At 40.4% G+C, this 25,964-nt stretch overlaps 1 pseudogene; it reads right to left on the reverse strand.

Annotated features, from left to right (window-relative positions):
* Nucleotides 1–24,701: 24,701 nt before the first annotated feature.
* LOC135675032 (uncharacterized) lies at nt 24,702–25,431 on the reverse strand (annotated as a pseudogene).
* Between the last annotated feature and the right edge of the window lie 533 nt (nt 25,432–25,964).

Genomic DNA, 25,964 nt, shown 5'->3' on the forward strand with positions numbered 1-25,964 from the left:
CATAGGGACGCCACCGGCAGGGTGGTGGCAGCCACAACTAGCATGGCATGGGGAGTTTTATAGTTTTGGGCAAAAAGATACTTTTGCCCTTGTGAATTTGAGAAATTTTAATTTTATCCTTTTGTCTAAATTATAAAAATACCTCTCAAAATTCAAAAAATTTCTTGTATGTCTCTAAATTCAAAAAATATTAATTAATTAAAAAGTTTAATTGATTTTTATTTTATTATTATCTGGTAGTCCTACATGATGATTATTTATACATGTGATGTATGATATGTGAACGGATAATCATGGACCGTAGATGTATGTACTTGTGATTATTATTATTATGGCCTGCGAGCCTTCATTTTTATTTCTTATTTATTGTTGGGCCTGCGTGCCTATGATTAAGTTGTATTCACATGACGAGGCATAGTGGGAGTGTGATGTGATAGCAGGACCTAGGAGACGAACGATCGCGATGCATGCAGATGCGTCAAGATACCGACGGAACCAACGAGGATGAGATGAACGATCATTGGGCATGGAGATGCACCGCTGAACACATATATCTTGATATGAGTGATTAGGTCCGCTGGCTCGGGTCTGATCCTATTAGGCTGTGGTATATGATCATCTAGTATAATTGCTCATGTGATATGTGATTGTTTATACACATACTAGATATGTATATGTATATATATATATATATTCATGCGATGTAAATATATATTAAATATGTATATGTGTGACATATCATATTAGGAGACCAAATTAAAGAAATCCCTCTCTCGATAATATTAAGTCGATAAATGTGAGGCAATTAGATTGACCCACGTGGTCTTCCATTGTTATAGGTAGGGATCGATTTTTGGTGTCGGTTGAGTTGGTCGAGTCCCTCGAGTCTCACTTATATCGAAATTCGCTATCTTGCCTACGACATAGAGATGTCACTGATGACCTAAGGGCATGGTATGCTTGGTTGAATCCCTCGAGGGTATATTATCGAATCAGACTCATCATGTAATGATGGTGTTGACTTAACCAAATATCATGGTTGGTCAAGTCCCTCGAGACCATGGTGATTCGAAGGTCGAACAGGACGAGAATCACAAGGAGTTATCATCGGCAAGAGGTGCCTACCTTTTGGGCTTAGTGTGATTGGTCGAGTCCCTCGAGGCCACACTAAGACGCTAATTAAATCCTAATCCCCACTAGAAGTTAGTCGGAGACTTTCGTTTTGCGTGCTGAGGGTATCGCGTGACTCACTAGTAAAATAGTGGGAGTATATTAAGATAGAAATTCATATCTTGATTATTTATTTTTTTAAAATCTGTAAGTTATTTATTTCTGCTATATCTTTATTTACAGAAAATGTCGCTTTCAAATCTCTTATGTGGCATACTTAATGTCAACCACCTCACTAGTCCAAATTATACGGATTGGCTCTACAACTTGAGAATTATTCTCAAAGTAGAGAAAATTGCATACGTCCTTGATACAATGATGCCTACACCCAAGGAACGTGCAAGCGAGGATGAAATCACTCGCTACCTGAAGTACATTGATGACTCCACTCTTGCTCAGTGTAACATGTTGGGCTCCATGACTCCTGAGTTACATAGATAATATGAAAAGATGGATGTCATATCTATTCTTCTACATATCCGTAAATTGTTTAAGGAATAGGGAAGGACTCAACGATATAAGATATCCAAGAGCCTCTTCCATGTTAGGATGATTGAGGGGACATTAGTTCAGAACCATGTCCTAAAGATGATTGAGTAGATAGAGAAACTCATAGGTCTAGGAATGGTCCTAAAGGATAACCTGTGTATGGATTTTGTGCTTCAGTCCCTACTAGATTCCTTTTTATAGTTCATAATAAATTATAATATTAACAAGCTTGAGGTGACTCTCCCAAAGCTCCTTAATATGTTGAGGCAAACAGAGAGCATAATAAAAAAAAAGAAGCCAGTTCTCTATACTAGTGAGACCAGAAAGAAAAGGAAAGCAAAAAAGTCCCTTAAGAAGGGCAAGGGCAAGGGCAAACTAGGTAAAGCAAAGGTTGCTAAGAAAAATCCGGTAAAGGATAAAGGCCAGTGCTTCCACTATGGAAAAGATGGGCATTGGAAGAGGAACTACAAAGAGTACCTTGTAGAGAGGGAAAAACAGATGCTTGGAGAAGCTTCAAGTATATTCATGATCAATCTCTAATTGTTATATTTTTGTGATAGTGCATTGGTATTTGATACCGGTATTGCTTATCACATCAACAATTTGTTATAGATTCTGATAAGGCTAAGGAGATTGGCGAGAGGAATATTACATCAAGGTTTGTTTATACTAGACACTACTCTATATATCATGAATGTAAGTGTGTCCAAGAGGACACGAGATGAGATGAATAGTGTATACCTGTGGCATTGTAGACTAGGTCACATCCATGAGGAAGAAATTTAAAAGTTGCTAAAGGATCGATATCTAGATCTATTCGACTATGAGTTATACGCAACTGCGAGCCTTACCTTCGTGGAAAACTGACCAACTCTCCATTAAGTTGAACTAGAGAAAGAGTCACTGAGCTATTGGAACTCATATATAGTGATGTATATGGACCCATGTCAACTCATGCCATTAGTGGTTACTCTTACTTCATGACCTTTACTGATGATTTCTCAAGGTATAGACATGTGTACTTAATAAAGTACAAGTCCGAGAACTTTAAGAAATTCAAAGAGTATAAGAATGAAGTGGAGAACCAAACTGGATAGAGTATCAAGACTCTTTGATCAAATCAAGGAGGTGAGTACTTGAGCACATAGTTCACTCAGTTCATCATGGACCATGGGATTCTATCCCAATGGACACCTCCGTATACATCTCAGCTCAATGGTGTATCTGAAAGGATGAATCATACATTGTTAGATATAGTACGGTCCATGATAAGTTTCCTTGACCTACCCATCTTATTCTAGGGATATGCCTTAGAGACTACAGCTTACCTTTTGAACAGAGTTCCAACTAAGTCGGTAGTGTCTACACCATATGAGATATAGAAAGGAAAGAAGCTCGATCTTAATATTGTTAAGATTTGGGGCTGCCCTGCCCACGTTAAAAGACAGCCCCGATAACTTGAAATCGAGGATGGAGCGGTACAAGTTCATAAGATACCCCAAGGAAACTTGTGGGTATTATTTCTATCATCTCGAGAACCAAAAGGTCTTTATAACCAAGAGAGCGATGTTCCTTAAGAAGGAACACATTCTTGGCAGAGATAGTAGGAGAATGATAGAGTTGAGCAAGGTTAGAGAACCTAGCACAAGCACCACTCTACAGCCCGAGTATATTCATGTATATAACACATAAGTTCCAACTTTACGTATGTACTATAGAGTATCATACCCTCCTGAGAGATATGTGGGACATATTGGAGGAGAGGATGTTGAAGATATTGATCCTCAAATCTACAAGTAGGCTATTATGAGTATAGACTCCGAAAAGTGGCAAGAAGTCATGAATTCTAAGATAGATTCTATGTATTCCAACAAGTTTTGGAACCTAGTTGATGCACCCGAGGGTATTGTACCCATCGGTTGCAAGTGAATCTTTAAGAAAAATATCAGAGCAGATGGAAAGGTAGAGACGTATAAAGGAAAGCTAATGGCTAAGGGGTATCGTCAAAGGCAAGGTGTTGACTATGACAAAACCTTCTCACCCATAGCCATGCTAAAATCCATCCGAATTCTATTGGCTATTGTACCACAATATGATTATGAGATCTGGCAGATGGATGTGAAAATCGTATTCCTCAATGGGAACCTCGAGGAAGAGGTATATATGTTACAGCCTGAGGGATTCATGTCCAAGGACTGCCCAAAAAAGGCATGCAAGTTGCTTAGATCCATCTATGGACTAAAGCAAGCTTCCCGAAGTTGGAATATAAGATTTGATGAGGTAATTAGATTTTATGACTTCGTTAAGAACGAAGATTAGCCTTGTATGTACAGGATGGTAAGTGGGAGCACTATCACCTTTTTGGTGGTGTATGTGGATGATATCTTGATAATTGGGAATGATGTAGGAATGTTATCCATAGTAAAGGCTTGGTTATCTAGATACTTCTCCATGACAGACTTAAGGGAAGCAACCTAAATCTTGGGGTTTTAGATCTATAGAGATAGATTCTAGAGGATGCTTAGCTTATCCCAATCTAGGTACATAGACACCATTGTCAAAAGGTTTAACATAGAAAATTCCAAGAGAGGTCTCATACCGATGAGATATGAGATATCATTTTCTAGGAGTATGTCCCCAAAGACTCCTTAAGAATGGGCGAACATTGATAGGATACCCTATGCCTCAGCGATATGGTCTATCATGTATGTCATGCTATGTACCAGGCTTAATATAGCTTATGCTCTGAGTATCACAAGCAGGTATCAGGCAGATCCAAGCTTGGAGCACTAGAAAGCAGTAAAGTGTATCCTTAAGTACTTGAGAAGGACTAAGGATCTTTACTAGTATATGGTGATAGTAGCCTTAGGGTTGAAGGCTACATAGACTCGAGTTTCAATCCGATGTCGATAATAGTAAGTCAAATTTGGGGTATGTGTACACCTTGAATGGAGGAGTAGTATGCTGAAAGAGTTCCAAGTATGATACTACTACTAACTCAACTACAGAGGCGGAGTATATTGCTCTAGTAGAGGCAGCAAAGGTGTAACATCCCCCATTTTTGAAAATTTAGTAAAATATTTGTTTGTAAAAATAAGGATTATTTAATAATTATTTTATATTAAATAATATTATATTAAAGTTTATGGCTAAGGACCTAAGAGTAAATATTAAAATATTGATATGATTTATAGAATATTCAGAATTGAGTAAATAAAAATAAAATAAAATAAAAATTAGTGGACATGTGTCACTAGCTAACCTAATGGTGCCACCTAAGTTTGCTCTAAGGATGACATCTAGCACTTTTCATGCATGCTTGCCACCTTGAAACTTTGCAACTCTTGTGTTAACCAAAAGTAATTAAATAAGAGATTAAAGGAGAAACTAAATGTAACATTCAGATGCTGCATCCAACGTGAGTTTAAGAAGAGAAGAGAAGGGAAGAAGAAGAAGAAGAAGAGGAATTGAAGAAGAAGATTTGATTGAGGTTTTGCATCAACTCCCCCCATTTGGGAATCAAATTTGTTTAAGGCAAGTGTTCTAACCTCTTCCTACAGAATTCCTAATCTCTGTTTTCCTTTTAATTCTTCATAATGCAAAAGATTTCAGCTTAGTACCAAACCGTTCTTTCCTTTTGATACAAAGCCATGAATCTGAAATTTTTCGGTAATCTGACTTCTGTATATTGTTTTCGATCTAACTTTTAGCACTAAACTCTGATTTAGGTAAAACCTATTCCATTTGAAAGTAGACTCAAATATCTTTATTTTGACACTAAGATTGAATGATTTGGAGTTTAAATGCCTACTAAGACTTCTGTTTCAATTAACCCTACAGATTCTGCAAAATAGAGACTGAAATTTCTGACCTCTTGTTGCTTAACTACTTATAACTTTATACTGTGAACTCAGATTCATACAAAGTATGATTTATTCGAAGCTAGACTCAAAATTCTTTCTTTATATACCTGATTTGAAATTTTCGGATAATAATTGCTAACTAAAACATCTACTTTCATCGACCCAATGGATTCAGTAAAACAGAGCAAATATTTTCAGACCTTTGGCTATGAAATTATCTGTAACTCCCTGTTGTAAATTCCAATTCTTGTCAAACTTAATTTTCCTAAAATTAGATTGATCAAGCTTTCTAATGACACATATTTTGCATAAATTGGAGCATAATTGGTTATCGAAATAGTTCATACAATGTCCTTATCAAATTCTGCCAGAATCGAGCTTTGGTCGATTTCGGCTCTCCTTGTTTCTTCTCTTTGGAAATCGATTTCGGCAAACACTCTTCAGTTAAGCTTTACATTATTACCTTAAATTCCTGTATACTTTTGTCCTTTATTTATTTGTCTGCAGCTATCATCTAAAGTTCATGTTTTCAGCGTAATGATTCGGCACATGCATCCCATTGTTCCGCATTTGCTTTCGATATGTGCCTCTTCCAGTTTCATTTCTTTGGAGATTAAATTTATCTAACTTTCTTATTTCAATTGAGCCATATGTGATTTCTTGAAATCCTTGTATACTCCTGCTTTTGTTTCCTTTTAAATCTGAATACATTTGTGAAAGATTCTGTTTGTATCGTATTGACTCGAAAGGCATATGTACATTTCGTTGTTCCGCATGTGCTTCTGATATGTGTCAATGTTATTGTTCATACTACCCTTTTGTACTCTGGTGTCTTGTGGGATATTGTGAACCTTTGCCAGAAATGGTAAAGGGAGTTATGCTTAGAGCCCGCGATTGCTCTGCCGGCCCCATTGACTTCACTCAGACGTGGGTGGATGGAGCTCCCAGACGTGGGAGACTTATGCTTGGTGGTCATCCAGAAATGGATGGACCATATTATATTATGATCCCACTTCACCTTCTATCTGTTTGATATAAACTTCAGAGCCGACCTAGCACTTGGGCAGGGTGAGAGGGCTCGAGTAGGAAAGGGCTACCCGTGGATGGAGTCGAGAACTCATCACGGCGTGGAGCCACCACTGAGTTAATCCTCACATGCACTATGCTAGAGTATGACGTTTGAGCTTCTATTTCATATTTGTTCTTTGATATGTTCTGAAATGCTTCTTATGCTTCCGAAATATTTCCATATGCCATTGATACGTTCTGAAGCATTTCATTCACCATTGATATGTTCCGAACTGTTTCGTATGCCATAGATATCCAAAATGCTCCTTACGTCTTTGTTATGGTTTGAAATTATCATATGTCATCGATATGCTCCTTATGCCAATGATATGCTCCAATTTCTTTTCTCCTATTGTTATGTCTAATGCCTGTTTTTGAACGAGGTAAACCTTTGTGATTTTATATCAAATGAGATGACTTCAAATGAACACTTGTATTTCTGCTTTTGTTATCTTGATACTAAGCCTGCTTGAACTTCTCCTATCGCCATGGATATGTTAGTCGCTTGCTGAGCTCTTTATGCTCACCCCGTTGCTATATAAATTTTTCAGGGTAGCTTGTCACGCACTGAAAAGCTAAAATTGGGTTAAAGCAATGAAAGGCTAGAAGATTTTTGAGCTAATCTTTGTTGGATGATGGTTTTTGTTGTATAGTAAACTTTACTTCTGATGTAATGTTAAGGATCTATTGATACTTATGTGTTGTAAAATGTCAAAGGACCGCTCATGTGTATGGAATGATAAGTTTAATATGTGTAAGGATAAGAACTCATGGTAAATAATTATCTTTTTATGATTGTATATACTTCTATGATTATGGATTTGTGGTGTGGTTGATGTTTAGTTGAGTTGTCTTTGGATTTTGTGAATCTCTGAGTGAAGTGGATTATGATTATGTAATGTACAGGTTTATGAATTGTGAATAGAGATTTTTGAATGATTCTTAGTATCCTCAAATTGTTAGATTGGATCCTGGATTGAATTGATTGATGAATTATAATATTATTGATTTTTAGACAGGGTCACACTTCCTAAATGTGATAATTCAGGGGGGGCGTGACAGAGTGGTATCAGAGCATGATTTGAGGATTTCTAAGAATTTTGATATGCTAAATGTGTAATAAATTTTGAGGTTTAGTGATTTCTATTTAGAGATTGATCAAAAGTTTTCTTTTGTTATTTTTAGGAAGCCAGGATGACGAGGTCATCTGGTACTCCTGTTGCATCTACTTCTGATCAATTGAGTGGAATTATGAAAACTCTAGAGTTGATGACACAAGTAATGCAACAACAAGTCCGACAAGGAAGAAATGATGAAGTTGGGAATTCAAACTAGACTGGGTTGGGAATTGAACAGTTTAAGAAGCTTAGTCCTCCCAGTTTTAGTGGTGAGCCTGATCCAATGGTAGCAGAACAATGGATGATGCGGATGGAGAAAATATTTGATGTTTTAAATTGCACAGATGATAAGAAGGTTTCTCTTGCTACCTTCATGCTAGAAGGAGAGGCTGAGCACTGGTGGCGAACCTTGAAGAGGATTTCTGAAGCTCGACAAGAGCCAATCACTTGGAAGGTATTTACAGAAAAGTTCAATGATAAATATTTTCCGGATTGTATCAGAGAGCAGAAAGAATTGGAGTTCCTGAATCTCATCCAGGGAAATTTGACAGTAGCCAAATATGAGTCTAAATTCACCGAGCTCTCTAGATTTGCCACACATATGATTGATGATGAATATAGGAAAGCAAGAAGACTTGAAAGAGGATTAAGGCCGGCAATAAGAAGCCGGATATCAGCTTTGAAAACTCCAAGTATACACTGATGTAGTAGAAAGAGCTTTCATACTTGAAAAAGACTTGGCGGAGATCCAAGAAATCAGGGACAAGAATAGCAAGGATAAGTTTGTTGGTAAAAGTAAGAGAGGAAATGAAGCAGAAAGAAGTAACGAGAAGGTAAAGGTACCTAGATTTGAGAAAGGAACTCCATCGCAAAGAACTCTATCGTGTACAAAATGTGGACGTAATCATGAAACAAGTGAGTGTTTTTGGGTGACTGGAGCCTGTTTTGCCTGTGGAAAGTTAGATCATAAAGTCAGAGACTGCCCACTAAACAAGAAGAAAGAGCCACTACTCCCTAAGCCTACAGCCCATGCTAGAGTATATGCTATCACATAACAAGATTCCAAAGCCTCTAAATCAGTGGTTGAAGGTATTCTACATGTTTCTAATAGAAATGCAAAAGTTTTGTTTGATCCTGGCTCCAACTTGTCTTTTGTTTCACAATATTTTGCTTGTCACTTGGGCATTCAACCTAAACCACTAGATTATTTGCTACACGTAACTACTATTGTTGGGGATTCCTTGACAACAAATCTGGTTTATCCTCATCTTTTCGCCGAAAGAGATATGACAAATTTAGAGGACTAAATTTTATTCTAAGGAGGGGAGAGTGTAACATCCCCCATTTTTGAAAATTTAGTAAAATATTTGTTTGTAAAAATAAGGATTATTTAATAATTATTTTATATTAAATAATATTATATTAAAGTTTATGGCTAAGGACCTAAGAGTAAATATTAAAATATTGATATGATTTATAGAATATTCAGAATTGAGTAAATAAAAATAAAATAAAATAAAAATTAGTGGACATGTGTCACTAGCTAACCTAATGGTGCCACCTAAGTTTGCTCTAAGGATGACATCTAGCACTTTTCATGCATGCTTGCCACCTTGAAACTTTGCAACTCTTGTGTTAACCAAAAGTAATTAAATAAGAGATTAAAGGAGAAACTAAATGTAACATTCAGATGCTGCATCCAACGTGAGTTTAAGAAGAGAAGAGAAGGGAAGAAGAAGAAGAAGAAGAGGAATTGAAGAAGAAGATTTGATTGAGGTTTTGCATCAACTCCCCCCATTTGGGAATCAAATTTGTTTAAGGCAAGTGTTCTAACCTCTTCCTACAGAATTCCTAATCTCTGTTTTCCTTTTAATTCTTCATAATGCAAAAGATTTCAGCTTAGTACCAAACCGTTCTTTCCTTTTGATACAAAGCCATGAATCTGAAATTTTTCGGTAATCTGACTTCTGTATATTGTTTTCGATCTAACTTTTAGCACTAAACTCTGATTTAGGTTAAACCTATTCCATTTGAAAGTAGACTCAAATATCTTTATTTTGACACTAAGATTGAATGATTTGGAGTTTAAATGCCTACTAAGACTTCTGTTTCAATTAACCCTACAGATTCTGCAAAATAGAGACTGAAATTTCTGACCTCTTGTTGCTTAACTACTTATAACTTTATACTGTGAACTCAGATTCATACAAAGTATGATTTATTCGAAGCTAGACTCAAAATTCTTTCTTTATATACCTGATTTGAAATTTTCGGATAATAATTGCTAACTAAAACATCTACTTTCATCGACCCAATGGATTCAGTAAAACAGAGCAAATATTTTCAGACCTTTGGCTATGAAATTATCTGTAACTCCCTGTTGTAAATTCCAATTCTTGTCAAACTTAATTTTCCTAAAATTAGATTGATCAAGCTTTCTAATGACACATATTTTGCATAAATTGGAGCATAATTGGTTATCGAAATAGTTCATACAATGTCCTTATCAAATTCTGCCAGAATCGAGCTTTGGTCGATTTCGGCTCTCCTTGTTTCTTCTCTTTGGAAATCGATTTCGGCAAACACTCTTCAGTTAAGCTTTACATTATTACCTTAAATTCCTGTATACTTTTGTCCTTTATTTATTTGTCTGCAGCTATCATCTAAAGTTCATGTTTTCAGCGTAATGATTCGGCACATGCATCCCATTGTTCCGCATTTGCTTTCGATATGTGCCTCTTCCAGTTTCATTTCTTTGGAGATTAAATTTATCTAACTTTCTTATTTCAATTGAGCCATATGTGATTTCTTGAAATCCTTGTATACTCCTGCTTTTGTTTCCTTTTAAATCTGAATACATTTGTGAAAGATTCTGTTTGTATCGTATTGACTCGAAAGGCATATGTACATTTCGTTGTTCCGCATGTGCTTCTGATATGTGTCAATGTTATTGTTCATACTACCCTTTTGTACTCTGGTGTCTTGTGGGATATTGTGAACCTTTGCCAGAAATGGTAAAGGGAGTTATGCTTAGAGCCCGCGATTGCTCTGCCGGCCCCATTGACTTCACTCAGACGTGGGTGGATGGAGCTCCCAGACGTGGGAGACTTATGCTTGGTGGTCATCCAGAAATGGATGGACCATATTATATTATGATCCCACTTCACCTTCTATCTGTTTGATATAAACTTCAGAGCCGACCTAGCACTTGGGCAGGGTGAGAGGGCTCGAGTAGGAAAGGGCTACCCGTGGATGGAGTCGAGAACTCATCACGGCGTGGAGCCACCACTGAGTTAATCCTCACATGCACTATGCTAGAGTATGACGTTTGAGCTTCTATTTCATATTTGTTCTTTGATATGTTCTGAAATGCTTCTTATGCTTCCGAAATATTTCCATATGCCATTGATACGTTCTGAAGCATTTCATTCACCATTGATATGTTCCGAACTGTTTCGTATGCCATAGATATCCAAAATGCTCCTTACGTCTTTGTTATGGTTTGAAATTATCATATGTCATCGATATGCTCCTTATGCCAATGATATGCTCCAATTTCTTTTCTCCTATTGTTATGTCTAATGCCTGTTTTTGAACGAGGTAAACCTTTGTGATTTTATATCAAATGAGATGACTTCAAATGAACACTTGTATTTCTGCTTTTGTTATCTTGATACTAAGCCTGCTTGAACTTCTCCTATCGCCATGGATATGTTAGTCGCTTGCTGAGCTCTTTATGCTCACCCCGTTGCTATATAAATTTTTCAGGGTAGCTTGTCACGCACTGAAAAGCTAAAATTGGGTTAAAGCAATGAAAGGCTAGAAGATTTTTGAGCTAATCTTTGTTGGATGATGGTTTTTGTTGTATAGTAAACTTTACTTCTGATGTAATGTTAAGGATCTATTGATACTTATGTGTTGTAAAATGTCAAAGGACCGCTCATGTGTATGGAATGATAAGTTTAATATGTGTAAGGATAAGAACTCATGGTAAATAATTATCTTTTTATGATTGTATATACTTCTATGATTATGGATTTGTGGTGTGGTTGATGTTTAGTTGAGTTGTCTTTGGATTTTGTGAATCTCTGAGTGAAGTGGATTATGATTATGTAATGTACAGGTTTATGAATTGTGAATAGAGATTTTTGAATGATTCTTAGTATCCTCAAATTGTTAGATTGGATCCTGGATTGAATTGATTGATGAATTATAATATTATTGATTTTTAGACAGGGTCACACTTCCTGAATGTGATAATTCAGGGGGGGCGTGACAAAAGGAGGGAGCCTAGATGAAGAAGTTCATTACAGATCTGGGAGTCATGTTAGGCAATAAGGAGTCGATTCCCTTATATTACGATAACTACGGGATAATTACTCAAATAAGAGAACCTAGGTCTCATTAAAATTATTCTGAGGAGGTTCTAGCTTATTAGAGAAATTATGACCCAAGGAGATATAGTAGTATAAAGAATTCCATCCGAAGATAACATTGCAGATCTACTAACAAAGCCAATGTCTCATATTGTTTTTGAGCGTCACAAGGGTCTGATGTGGATCAGACATATAGGTGATTGGCTTTAGTTCAAGTGAGAGATTGCTAGTCATATGTGCCCTGCAAGCCAATCACGTGAGTGATAGCACGTATCACTTGACATGTAGTCTTTTTACTTATTATATTTTAACATTTATCACTTTATATTACTTGTTGCATATATGTATTTATATAATGTGATGCCCTTGGATTTGTGCAATGGGAATCGGATCGTGATGATATCACGTTAATGAGATCGATTCACCTTTAAACACAGATCCTAAATAATCCCGATCATAGGTTACTCGAGAGGGACATCGAGATAACTGGATAGACTAGTATATTGTATACCCATCCATATGATGGATGCAGTTGGTCTTATAGCTGCTCGTGTCGAGGCACTAGGGATACAATACAAGTGCTTATTGGGGAATGAGTTCACTGATTGATTCGCTTAAGGAATGCCGAATGATTGATGATGCCTTATTGTTAAATAGTGATTTCATAGTGCTAGTGGTGTATTTGGTCCTTAGATTTGAGATACTAAGGACGTCTTGTATGTTCCCTCCTCAAATTTCTCAAATTATTGGTGGAGATTTCGTCGAGAAACCGCTGTTTCTTCGACGACAATTCTGCTCTTACAAGACAACATAATTCTGCAGCAAACTTTCACTTATTTCTAACAAACCTTTTATGTCATCCACCACAGATCGAAAACTTTCATCCACAGCCCTAAAACTCCACCAAACAACACCCTCAAACTGCACCCAAAAAAGCCACAAAACAAACCTAAACCGCAGCCTACATCTACCAATCCACCAACCCTTTCAACCATCACTTCTCTCAACATATACATGCCTTTAACCCATCAACAAAAGAGAGATCTTAACATCACAAATTTGGAGTCATATACTATGGCATCTGAGAAGGCAATCAATGCTAAATTTGAAGCATTCGAGGCACGAATGAAGGATAAGATTCGGACTCTCCTTACCGAATTCAGTTTGGGTCGACCACCAAGTCCGACGAAATCACATCAAGGAGAGAGCTATAACTAATCACATCATGCCCAAAGAGATGACTTCCAAGAGAGGGGAGGCTCTATGACTGACCCCAACTATTCGCGTATGAGAGTGGACTTCCCTAGATGGGAAGAAGGAGACCCAATTGGTTGGATCTCGCGCGCGGAGCGATATTTTCGGTACCATAAAACTACGGATGCATCCATGGTGGATATTGCAGCTATACATCTTGAAGGGGATGCCATACAGTTCTTATGGAGTCCTTTCATGGCGACAATTCAAAGAAGGACTACTGAACCGCTTCGAACCAACTTATTACGAGAACATTGACGGATAACTAGCAAAGATCCGACAAACCTCCACCATTCAGGAGTACCAAACTAGGTTTAAAAGGTTATCTAATCAAACTCGTGATTGGTATGAAAAATAGCTATTGGGGACCTTTATTGAGGGCTTAAAGCCGAAGATCCGGGGAGAAGTTAAGGCGCGACAAACATACATGCTTATGGCAGCCATCTCTTTTGCACGACTTCAAGAGGAGCGATTGAACCATGAAGCCCGGAGGACTAGGATCACTCCTCGACCTACAATACTAAAGCCCTCAGCCCCCCCTACTATCAACTGAGTACTTGCACTGAAAAGGTTAACAAGAGAAGAACTTCGGGAGCGATCTGCGAAGGGGTTATGTTGGCATTGTGACGAGCCGTGGAGCCACGAGCATCACTGTAGCAAAGGGAGACTTCTTATGATTGAACCAGTAGAAGAAGAGGTCATTGAACATCCAGAAGAGAGCCTTGAATACGAAACAGAAGATATGGAAGAAGAGCCACAACCGACCGACATTACGGTACACGCACTAGCCGGCTACTCAAATCCGCAAACGATGAAAGTTGGAGGCCTTCTCAAACAACAGCCGATCACTGTTCTCATCGACACGGGTAGCACTAATAACTTCCTGAATAGTAAGGTTGCTGCTCGGATGGCACTGCATATTGAAGGTTGCAGCAAGTTCGATGTAAAGGTGGCCGACGGCAGAATCCTAATGTGTGACCAAAGATGCCCGTAGGTGAAACTATTACTGCAAGACCAAGAAATTATCACCAATTTCTTCCTCCTACCACTTGATGACTATGAGGCAGTGCTTGGTATAGAATGGTTGACTACACTAGATGATGTCTCTTGGAACTTTTCTAAATTAATTATGAAATTCTACTGTAAGGGCAAACAAATCATCCTACACGGGAAGCGCGGAAGCAACTTTACCACTGTTTCGACTCAACGAATGGAGAAAGTTTTACACAAGGTAAATGGTGGCTTTTTGATGCACCTCCAGCAGCAACCAAAGGGGAAGAAAATAGAAATTAAAGATCAAAATCTTGCCCAATTGCTTACTGAATTTGCCGACATTTTTGCTGAACTATGCGGTCTTCCTCCTTCTCGACAACATGACCATCGAATTCCAATCCTTCCGGGCAAGCCACCAGCGAACACTCAACCGTACTGATATCCTCACCTTGAAAAAGATGAAATTGAAAAGATCGTAAAGGAAATGCTTGAAATAGGGGTGATTCAGCCAAGTTGCAGCCCCTATTCCTCACCAGTGCTACTTGTACGCAAGAAGGATGGAACTTGGCGGATGTGCATCGATTACCGAGCTTTAAATGGCATCACCGTCAAGGACAAGTACCTAATACCAGTGGTGGATGAACTTCTTAATGAATAAAAGGAGCTCGAGTCTTTACGAAGTTGGACCTCCGATCCGGTTACTACCAAATTCAGGTATGTGAAGATGACATTCCAAAAACTTCATTCCACACATTTGATGGTCATTATGAATTCTTGGTAATGCCTTTTGGACTCACTAATGCTCCTTCGACCTTTCAATGTCTCATGAACGATATTTTTCGGAGCTTTCTTCATAAATTTGTGCTGGTATTTTTCGATGATATTCTCATTTACAGCCCTTCTCTTGAGACTCACTTTCAGCATTTATAGATTGTTCTGACGATCCTTTGGGAGAATACTCTTTTTGTTAAGCAACCAAAGTATAGCTTTCTCCAGCAAAAAGTAGAGTACCTTGGGCACATAATATCAGAAGAAAGAGTGATGGTAGACCTAACAAAAATTGAGTCAATACGAGGCTGGCCGAAAACTACAAACGTGAAATTACTACGCGAGTTCCTTGGACTAACAGGCTACTACCAAAAATTTGTTAAGGCCTATAAGAAGATCAGTGCACCACTCACTTCTCTACTGAAAAAAGATGCTTTCCAATGGTCGGACAAAGCCTCTACTGCCTTCGACAAACTTAAGGTAGCCATGACAACAACGCCGGTGCTAGCGCTACCAGATTTCAGCTGACCCTTCATCATTGAGACCGACACATATGGAGTCAGAATTGGAGCCGTTCTCATGCAAGATGGTCGACCACTCGCATACACTAGCAAGGCATTATCTCCCTCCCATCAAAACATGTCAGTATATGATAAGGAGATGCTCGCCATTATACACGTAGTAATGAGGTGGAGACCCTACCTGATCGGCCGGCGATTTCAAATTAAAACCGACCATAGAAGCCTCAAGTATTTTTTGGAGCAAAAGATATCATCCCCTGAGCAACAAAAATGGATAACCAAACTTCTTGGATTTGATTATGAAATTATTTACAAAAAGGGGAAAGAAAACGTTGTTGCATATGCACTCTCACGGCAACCTTAGCAAGCTAAGGTTTTAGCCATCTCCCTTCCTACCACTAGTCTCCTCATGGACATTAGGGAAGATGTTAGAACGTTTGCAGATTCTAAACTTGGGGTTGATCTCTTTAGGGGATCGGCCTCCTTGGAACTCTATAGGGGTTCCTCCCTCCAAGTTGCTGCTCAAAGGCTGCAGAAAAGATTCATCTATTGCTTAAGAAAAGAGAAGGAATACATGGCTATTTATAGGGCTTCTAAACCCTAACTCCTAATAGGACTCCTACTTAGGACTCTTACTTCTAACCAACTCCTAATAGAACTTCTACTCAAGACTCCTATTCCCTTACAACTCCTAATTCTTCTCTAAGAAAAAACCTCCTACATGAATGCCCCTCATAATTAGGACTCTCCTAGCTAGAGTCCTAACAGAATGTCCCTCTCAATTAGGACTCTCCTAGCTAGAGTCCTAACATTTTTACATGAATGTCCCTCTCAATTAGGACTCTCCAAGCTAGAGTCCTAACAGACCCGCCCTCTTCAAATCAGCCTTGTCCTCGAGGCTGATGATTCATGAATTCTGTGAATTTGATCTTCAAGTTGTCACAGTTCTCCCAAGTGGCATCTTCTTTTGGTAGGTTCGCCCACTGTATTAGCACTTCATTAGTGGGTCGTCGTCGTCGAGTCACGATCCGTAGATCAATAATGGCACTTGGCTGGGTCTCGAGTTCTCTTTGGGTAGTCATATTTGGTGGGTGGCTTTGGGCTGTCTCCAAGCACCTGTTTAAAACTTTCGGTTGGCTGTTGGTTTGTGGGTGATATGTCGTACTCCTTTTCAATTTAGTACCCTGCATATAGAATAACTTTGTCCAAAATCTGCTATTGAAGATGCAAGTAGAATTTGTCACAAGCACAATGCGTCCCTTATAGTGTAATTCTTTTGAGTCCCAATTGTAATGAGCCATGGGGCTTGGTGCTTCCTCCAATTTTTTTATAATCTTCCTAGTATCTGAATCTTCCTGCCATTCCATCTTAATATCCTCAAGGAAGTCGCTGATCGGAAGTGAAACGGTCGAAACATCAACTTGCTCGGGCAGCTGCGAAAGCGCATCTACAAGAACATTCTCTTTCCCCTTTTTGTAAGTTATTTCAAAATCAAATCCAAGAAGTTTTGTTACCCATTTTTGCTGCTCGGGGGAAGATATCTTCTGCTCCAAGAGATATTTTAGGCTTTTATGGTCGGTCTTGATTTGAAAGTATCGCCTGATCAAGTACAATCTCCACCTCGTTGCTGCGCGCACAATGGCGAGCATCTCCTTATCATATGTTGACATATTTTTATCGGAGGGAGATAATGCCTTGCTAGTGTATGCGAGTTGTCGACCATCTTGCATGAGAATGACTCCAATTCTGACTCCAGATGTGTCAGCCTCAATAATGAAGGGTCGGTTGAAATCTGGTAGTGTTAGCACCAGCGTCGTCGTCATGGCTGCCTTAAGTTTGTCGAAGGCAGCGAAGGCTCTGTCCAACCATTGGAAGACATCTTTTTCTAGTAAGGAAGTAAGTGGTGCACTGATCTTTCCATAGATTTTCACGAACTTGCGGTAGTAGCTTGTTAAACCCAGAAAGCCATGTAGCAATTTTATGTCTCTCAAGGTCGGCCAGTTTTGCATTACTCCAATTTTGAAGGGGTCCACTGCCACACCTTCCTCTGATATGATATGCCCAAGATATTGCACCTTTTGTTGAAGAAAGCAAAAAATTCATGGTTGTTGTGTGTTCAAAAGGTGGTTTTCCGTATGTCTTCTTCGCATGCTCGTATTTGATGATACCCGGATCAAAGGTCCAGCTTTGTAAATATTTGTGCTCCCTTTCATCTAGCAATTCATCTACTATTGAAATAAAGTATTTGTCCTTGATGATTATGCCATTGAGAGCTTGGTAATCAACACATATTCGCCTTGTTCCGTCCTTCTTGCGTACAAGTAGCACCGGCGAAGAGTAGAGGTTGCAACTTGGCCGAATAACTTCTGTTTCGAGCATCTCTTTTATAATCCTTTCTATTTCATCCTTCTAGAGATGTGGATACTGATATGGCTGATCATTTGCTGAAGATTTGCCTGGAAGAATCATTATACAATGATCATGCCGACAGGTAAGAGGTAGGTTGCGCGGTTCGTCAAATATATTTGAAAATTCAGTAAGCAAAGGAAGTAGATTTGGATCTTCAAATTCTGTTGGCTCTCCCTTAGTTTGCTGCTCAAGTTGTACCAAAAAGCCGCTGCATGCTTTATGCAAAACATTCTCCATTTGTTGTGTGCAAATCGTTGTTATGTCGCCCCCACGTTTCCCGTGCAATGTCACCTGTTTCTCCTTACTGTAAAATTTCATAATTAGTTTCATAAAATTCCAAGAAATATCACCTAATGTTATCAACCATTTAATTCTGAGCATCGCCTCATGATTGTTAAGAGTGAGAAGGAAGAAATCTGCAATTATCTCTTGGTCCTGCAGCAATAGTTTCTCCTGCAAGCGCCTATGATCACAATTCAAAATCCGTCTGTCGGTGACCTTAACATCAAACCTGCAGCGATTCTCGATAGGTAATGATATCTGAACAGCAAGCTTACTGTTTAGGAAGTTAGTAGTACTGCCCGTGTCGATGAGAACAGTGATTGGTTGTTGTTTGAGAAGGCCTCCAATTTTCATCGTTTGCGGGTTTGAGTAGTTAGCTAGTGTATGTACCGTAACTCCGGTCGGTTGTGGCTCTTCTTCTGCATCTTCTTCTCCATGTTCAAGGCTCTCTTTTGGATGTTCAATGACCTCTACTTCTATCGGTTTAATCATAAGAAGTCCCCCTTTACTACAACGATGCTCACGGCTCCACGGCTCGTCATAATGCCAACATAACCCCTTCGCATATCGCTCCCGAAGCTCTTCTCTTGTTAACCTCTTTAGTGTAGGGACTTGGTCGACTGTAGGGGGGGCTAAGGGCTTCAATATTACTGGCTGAGGAGAGACCCTAGTCCTCCGAGCTTCATGGTTCAATTGCTCCTCTTGATGTCGTGCGAAAGAGATGGCTGCCATAAGCGTATATGGTTGTCGCGCTTTAACTTCTCCTCGGATCTCTGGCTTCAAGCCCTTAATGAAGGTCCACAATAGCTGTTTTTGAGACCAATCATGAGTTTGATTAGATAACCATTCAAACCTGGTTTGGTACTCCTGAATGGTGGAGGTTTGTTGGATCTTTGCTAGTTGTTCGTCAATATTCCCGTAATCGGTTGGTCTGAAGCGAATCAGCAGTCCTTCTTTGAATTGTCGCCATGAAAGGACTCCATAAGTATATTCAAACCAGTTAAACCACTGTATAGCATCCCCTTCAAGATGTATAGTTGCAATTTTCACCATAGATACATCCGCGGTTTTGTGGTACCGAAAATATCGCTCCGCGCGCGAGATCCAACCAATCGGGTCTCCTTCTTCCCATCTAGGGAAGTCCACTCTCATGCATGGATAGTTGGGGTTGGTCATAGAGCTTCCCCTCTCTTGGAAGTCATATCTTCGGGCTTGGTGTGATTGGGCAAAGCTCTCTCCTTGATGTGATTTCTTCGGGCTTAGTAGTCGGCCTAATCTGAGTTCGGTAAAGAGCGTCCGAATCTTATCCTCCATTCGCGCCTCCAAGGCTTCGAATTTAGCATCGATTGCCTCCTTAGATGCCATAGTATATGCCTCCAAATCTATGATGTTAAGATCTCTCTTTTGTTGTCAGGTTAAAGGCATGTATAGGTTGAGAGAAGTGATGGTCGAAAGGGTTGGTGGATTAGTGGATGTAGGCTGCGGTTTAGGCTTGTTTTGTGGCTGTTTTGGTGCAGTTTGAGGGTGTGGTTTAGTAGAGTTTGTTGGGAAATCATAGGGGGGGCGACATCATATGCGCAGCGGAAGAACAAGAAAAAAACTGCGTATAGAGATTGTGTTACCTAGGGAGATCGTATATCCCTGTTTCCTTGCAAATCCTTAGGAGAGGGTGAAGGAGGTCAAGCGTCCTCCTCTCTAGCGGTGATCCACACAGCAGGGTTGCGACGACGCTCCTCAAAACTCCAGGCCTACTCTGAGGTGGAGAGGGAGAGGAGAATAGGAAGGGCAAGCCAAGACTCTAGCCTATGAGGCTGTGAATCCCTCCTATTTATAGAGATCCCGTGTCAAAACCCTAATGGGTCCTTTCCCTAGTGGGTATTGGATCTGCATCCAATAAGACAAGGGCTCCGTCGGATATCTCATATCCGAACCTCTACTCATCGCAATGCCTACCATATGTGTGTGACCCTCTAGGCCCAATATCGAGCTGGCCGTGAGTCATACCTGTCAGAACTCCTTCTAACTCAGTGAATTATTATCTCTGTAATAATTCACTCGACTCATCGACTACGGAAGTACTAGGCCACTACGCCGTAGTCCCCAGATGATACAGGGGAATCCAATCCATTGGACCTGTCTGTCCTCAGTTACCATGTACCTATAGTCCCTCATCCATCTAATATCCCAGAGACCGTATATCGAGCATGGTGCTGTCAGACCCATACGGTTTCTACTCGAGTCTCGCTCTAATCGGATTCTCCCGGAGAACTCTTTCTCTCTCAACCCGAATGACCCTGGCCAGGGATTTTTCTGAGCAAGAACACATGGGATATTCCTCTCATGATACCGAGAGTGGATGATCCTCTATCGACACTCAATAGCCCTCGTAAGATCGACTACCACTCCCAATGACCAGCTGTACTAGATCTGGGAACAGCCAAACCTATAAGTCTGGTATCAAAGAGTGGAGCACTCATACAGGACATCCTTGGTGTCTCAAGTCTAAGAACCAGATACACCACTAGGACTACGGAATCGTTGTCTGACAATTAGGCATCATCAACCATCCAGAATTTCGTAAGCGGATCAATCAGTGAACACATTCTCCAATGAGCACCTGTACTGTATCCCTAGTGTCCCTACACGAGCAGCTATGAGACCAGCTGCATCCATCATATGGACGGGTATACAGCACACCAGTCTATCCGGTTATCACGATGTCCCTCTCGAGTAACCTATGACCGGGATTATTTAGGATATGTGTTTAAAGGTGAATCGATCTCATTATCGTGATCTCATCACGATCCGATTCCCATTGCACAAATCCAAGGACATCACAATATATATGCATTTATCCAATAGTTATAAAGTGATATACGCCAAAATATAATAAGCAAAAAGATTCTGTATCAAGTCACACGTGCCATCACTCACGTGATTGGCTTGCTGGGCACTTATGACTAGCAGAGTTTTAGGGCTGTGGATGAAAGTTTTGGATCTGTGGTAGATGGTAGCAAAGGTTTGACAGAAATCCGTGGAAGTTGCAGCAAGTATGTGCTGTCTTGTAAGAGTAGAATTATCGTCGAAGAAACAACGGTTTCTCGACGTAATTTCCACCAAAAACTTGAGAGAATTGAGGAGGGAATTGATAGCAAAATCACAATTTATATGACAGCAAGGATATCTAATTTAATCAAGAAAATTTCGGTAGTATAACAGCAAGGAAATTGGTGCAAGTTGCAATTGCAGAATTATCGTCGAAAAATTTCAGCGGGTTACGATGAAAATTTTCAGCAACATAAAATCATTTTTAGAGATGAATTTCTTAATAGATCAATCTTAGATGGAAACCAATATGATCTATGAAGTGTATAAGAAATTTCATTATAAAAATATTGCAAATAGATGGGTTAAGGCAACGATATGCAGCTGAAATTTTCTGCAGCATAGATTTTCAAGTGCAGCAGATTGGACAAAAAAGATCAGTAGTTTATATTGAGAATTTTTCGATGAAACCGAAAAGAAATCTACTGTTAGGAAGTGTCAAAGATGTCATGAAAATTTCGTAGAAATTTGGATAGAAAAAGCACAGTAGAAAGATCAAACAGATGGTGCTATGTAGCTTGAATTCTGCAATTCAAGTGCAGCAGATTGGACATAAAAGATCAGTAGTTTATATTGAGAATTTTTTGATGAAACCAAAGGGAAATCCACTGTTAAGAAGTGTCAAAGATGTCATAAAAATTTGGATAGAAAAAGCACAGTAGCAAGATCAAACAGATGGTGCTATGCGGTTGGAATTCTGCAATGTTTCTTTCGTCGTAGAGATGAAAACTTTGTGACGAAAAGTTTATGCAGCAATATAGGAATGATTTTTTTTTTTTTTTTGGATTTTCGAATAAGGATAACTAAATTGCAGCAGTAGTAAGGTAGGAAACCAGAACCTGTTGCAATTCACAGGGAGATCAAAGGATGATCCATGGTGGTGGAGATGATGACGGAATTCGGTGACGATCTTTTAAGCAATTGTGGGAATTGCTTTGGATGGTTGTAGAGGGTTGATGGATGGCTGTGGAAGGGCAGCGAGAAGCCAAGAACGCTGCTCTGATACCAGGTGTTAGAACCCTTGCAGATTCTAAACTTGGGGTTGATCTCTTTAGGGGATCGGCCTCCTTGGAACTCTATAGGGGTTCCTCCCTCCAAGTTGTTGCTCAAAGGCTGCAGAAAAGATTCATCTATTGCTTAAGAAAAGAGAAGGAATACATGGCTATTTATAGGGCTTCTAAACCCTAACTCCTAATAGGACTCCTACTTAAGACTCTTACTTCTAACCAACTCCTAATAGAACTCCTACTCAAGACTCCTATTCCCTTACAACTCCTAATTCTTTTCTAAGAAAAAACCTCCTACATGAATGCCCCTCACAATTAGGACTCTCCTAGCTAGAGTCCTAACAGAATGTTCCTCTCAATTAGGACTCTCCTAGCTAGAGTCCTAACATTTTTACATGAATGTCCCTCTCAATTAGGACTCTCCAAGCTAGAGTCCTAACAGAAGAATGGAAGAAGGATCCAGAGATCAGCAACATTATAAAAAAATTTGAGGAGGATCCAAGTGCAATAGCCCACTACACTTGGGATTCGAGGGATCTACGCTACAAAGGTCGTATTATGCTTATACCTGACTCCCCTTGTATCACAATCATCTTGCATGAAATGCACTCCATACCGTTAGTAGGGCACTCTGGATTCCTAAGAACCTACAAAAGAGTGAAGCAAAATTTTTATTGGAGAGGGATGAAAAAAATTATTGCTAAATATGTGGCACAATGTGATGTATGTCAACACCACAAGGGTGAAACTGTAGCAAATCCAGGGAAACTACAACCACTACCTATACCAGACTCAGTGTGGACAGACATCTCTATGGACTTCATTGAAGGGCTGCCACCTGCCAAAGGTAAAAGCACAATTCTCGTGGTGGTTTATCGACTTACGAAATATGCTCATTTTTGTGCTGTGAGAACTCTCTACACTACTACACTATTGCTAGTATTGCCCAAGTTTTCATAGAAAATATTGTTAAACTACATGGGATGCCAAGGTCCATTGTAAGTGATCATGATAGGATCTTCACTAGTAAATTTTAGACCGAGTTATTCTAGTTACAAGGCACCAAACTCAAGATGAGCACAGCGTATCATCTACAAACTGACGGCCAAACAGAGGTGGTAAACAGGTGTTTAGAGACGTACCTTTGGTGTTTCGCTAGTGACCGACCAAAAGAGTGGGCAAAATGGCTTCCCTAGGCCGAATGGTGGTATAATACTATATATCATTCATCTACAAAATGTGCCCCTTATGAAGCATTGTATGGTCGACCGGCCCCTGTGATTCCAAAGTATGTAATTGGCTCGGCCAAGGTAGATCAGGTTGAACAAGAATTGATTGATAGGGACAAACTCTTACAACTGATAAAAGATAATCTCTCTACAACTCAAGCCAGAATGAAGCAGCAAGCCGACACACGTTGAAGTGAAAGAGAATTTTCAGTAGTAGATTGGGTTTATCTTCGCCTACAACCATGCAAGCAACTCTCCATCAACACTCGAGCCTCCATGAAGCTATTTCCATGATTTTTTGGGCCCTATCAGATCACAGAGCGTATTGGAGTAGTGGCGTATAGACTTAAATTACCTGAGGATGCCAAAATTCACCCTATCTTCCACGTGTCATACTTGAAGCCCAAGTTGGGAGAACACGAGTCACCCCAGATCAAACTGCCCAATACCACTGAGGATGGAGTTATTCAAGCTCAACCACAAGCCTTCCTCGATCGCAGGATTGTGATGCATCGCCGACGTCCCTCTACTGATGTACTAGTGCATTGGAATAATTTACCACTTGAAGACTCGACATGGGAACCATATGAGGAGCTGAAGACCCGGTTCCCTGAGTTCATGGAATCTAAGCCTTAAGGACAAGGCTAATTTGAAGAGGGTGGATTTGTTAGGACTCTAGCTAGGAGAGTCCTAATTAAGAGGGACATTCATGTATGAGGTTTTTTCTTAGAGAAGAATTAGGAGTTGTAAGGGAATAGGAGTCTTGAGTAAGAGTCTTATTAGGAGTTGGTTAGAAGTAAGAGTCTTAAGTAGGAGTCCTATTAGGAGTTAGGGTTTAGAAGCCCTATAAATAGCCATGTATTCCTTCTCTTTTCTAAAGCAATAAATGAATCTTTTCCGCAGCCTTTGAGTAGCAACTTGGAGGGAGGAACCCCTATAGAGTTCCAAGGAGGCCGATCCCCTAAAGAGATCAACCACAAGTTTAGAATCTGCAAGGGTTCTGACAGATGCCTTCTGTGAGCCATACGTCATGCCTTCGGGACCCGGGCGAGGCCTCGAGGACCCAAGTCGTGGTGCGAGTCGATGCCACGGACCGCGACCCTAGGTCAGGTGGGGCTACCCATTGAGTTTAAGCATATAAATATGCGGAGGAGAAGAAACTTACGAGGATTCCCTTAGTAACGACGAGCGAACTGAGATCAGCCCAGCTTGAGAATCGGGCGGCTGCGTCGTCTGAATTGTAGTATGGAGAAGCATCCTCAATGACGGACCTGGCCCAAGTCCCCTGGAAAGGGGCGCCGGGGAGGGTGAGAGCCCCGTCCAACATGGACCCTATCACACCACGAGGCGCTGTCAACGAGTCGGGATATTTGGGAGTGTAGCCCCAATCGGGCGGTAAATTCCGTCCAAAGCTAAATATGGGTGAGAGAATTATAGCAAATAAGTACCGCGAGGGAAAGATGAAAAGGACTTTGAAAAGAGAGTCAAAGAGTGCTTGAAATTGCCGGGAGGGAAGCGGATGGGGGCTGATGATGCACCTCGGTCGGATGCGGAACGACGTTTAGCCGGTCTACCGCTCGGCTTGGGGTGCGGATCGATGTGGGCTGCATCGACGGCCGAAGCCCGGACGGATCGTTCGTTCGAGGGGATACCGTCGATGCGGTCGAGGACATGACACGCGCCATCGGCGTGCCCCACAGGGTACACGCGTGACCTAGGCATCGGCCAGTGGGCTCCCCATTCGACCTGTCTAGAAACACGGACCAAGGAGTCTGACATGTGTGCGAGTCGATGGGTGCGGAAACCTTGAAGGCACAATGAAGCTAATGGGCAGGAACCCTCTCGAGGGGTTGCACCACCGACCAACCCCGATCTTCTATGAAGGGTTCGAGTTGGAGCATACATGTCGGGACCCGAAAGATGGTGAACTATGCCTGAGCGAGGCGAAGCCAGAGGAAACTCTGGTGGAGGCCCGAAGCGATACTGACGTGCAAATCGTTCGCCTGACTTGGGTATAGGGGCGAAAGACTAATCGAACCATCTAGTAGCTAGTTCCTTCCGAAGTTTCCCTCAGGATAGCTGGAGCCCACATGTGAGTTCTATCGTGTAAAGCCAATGATTAGAGGCATCGGGGGAGCAATGCCCTCGACCTATTCTCAAACTTTAAATAGGTAAGACGGCGCGGCTACTTCATTGAGCCGTGTCGCGGAATCGAGAGCTCCAAGTGGGCTATTTTTGTTAAGCAGAACTGGCGATGCGGGATGAACCGGAAGCCGGGTTACGATGCCCAACTGCATGCTAACCCCGACACC

The sequence above is a fragment of the Musa acuminata genome, chromosome BXJ1-5, assembly GCF_036884655.1.
Source record: "Musa acuminata AAA Group cultivar baxijiao chromosome BXJ1-5, Cavendish_Baxijiao_AAA, whole genome shotgun sequence".
In the NCBI taxonomy this organism is placed as follows: domain Eukaryota; kingdom Viridiplantae; phylum Streptophyta; class Magnoliopsida; order Zingiberales; family Musaceae; genus Musa; species Musa acuminata.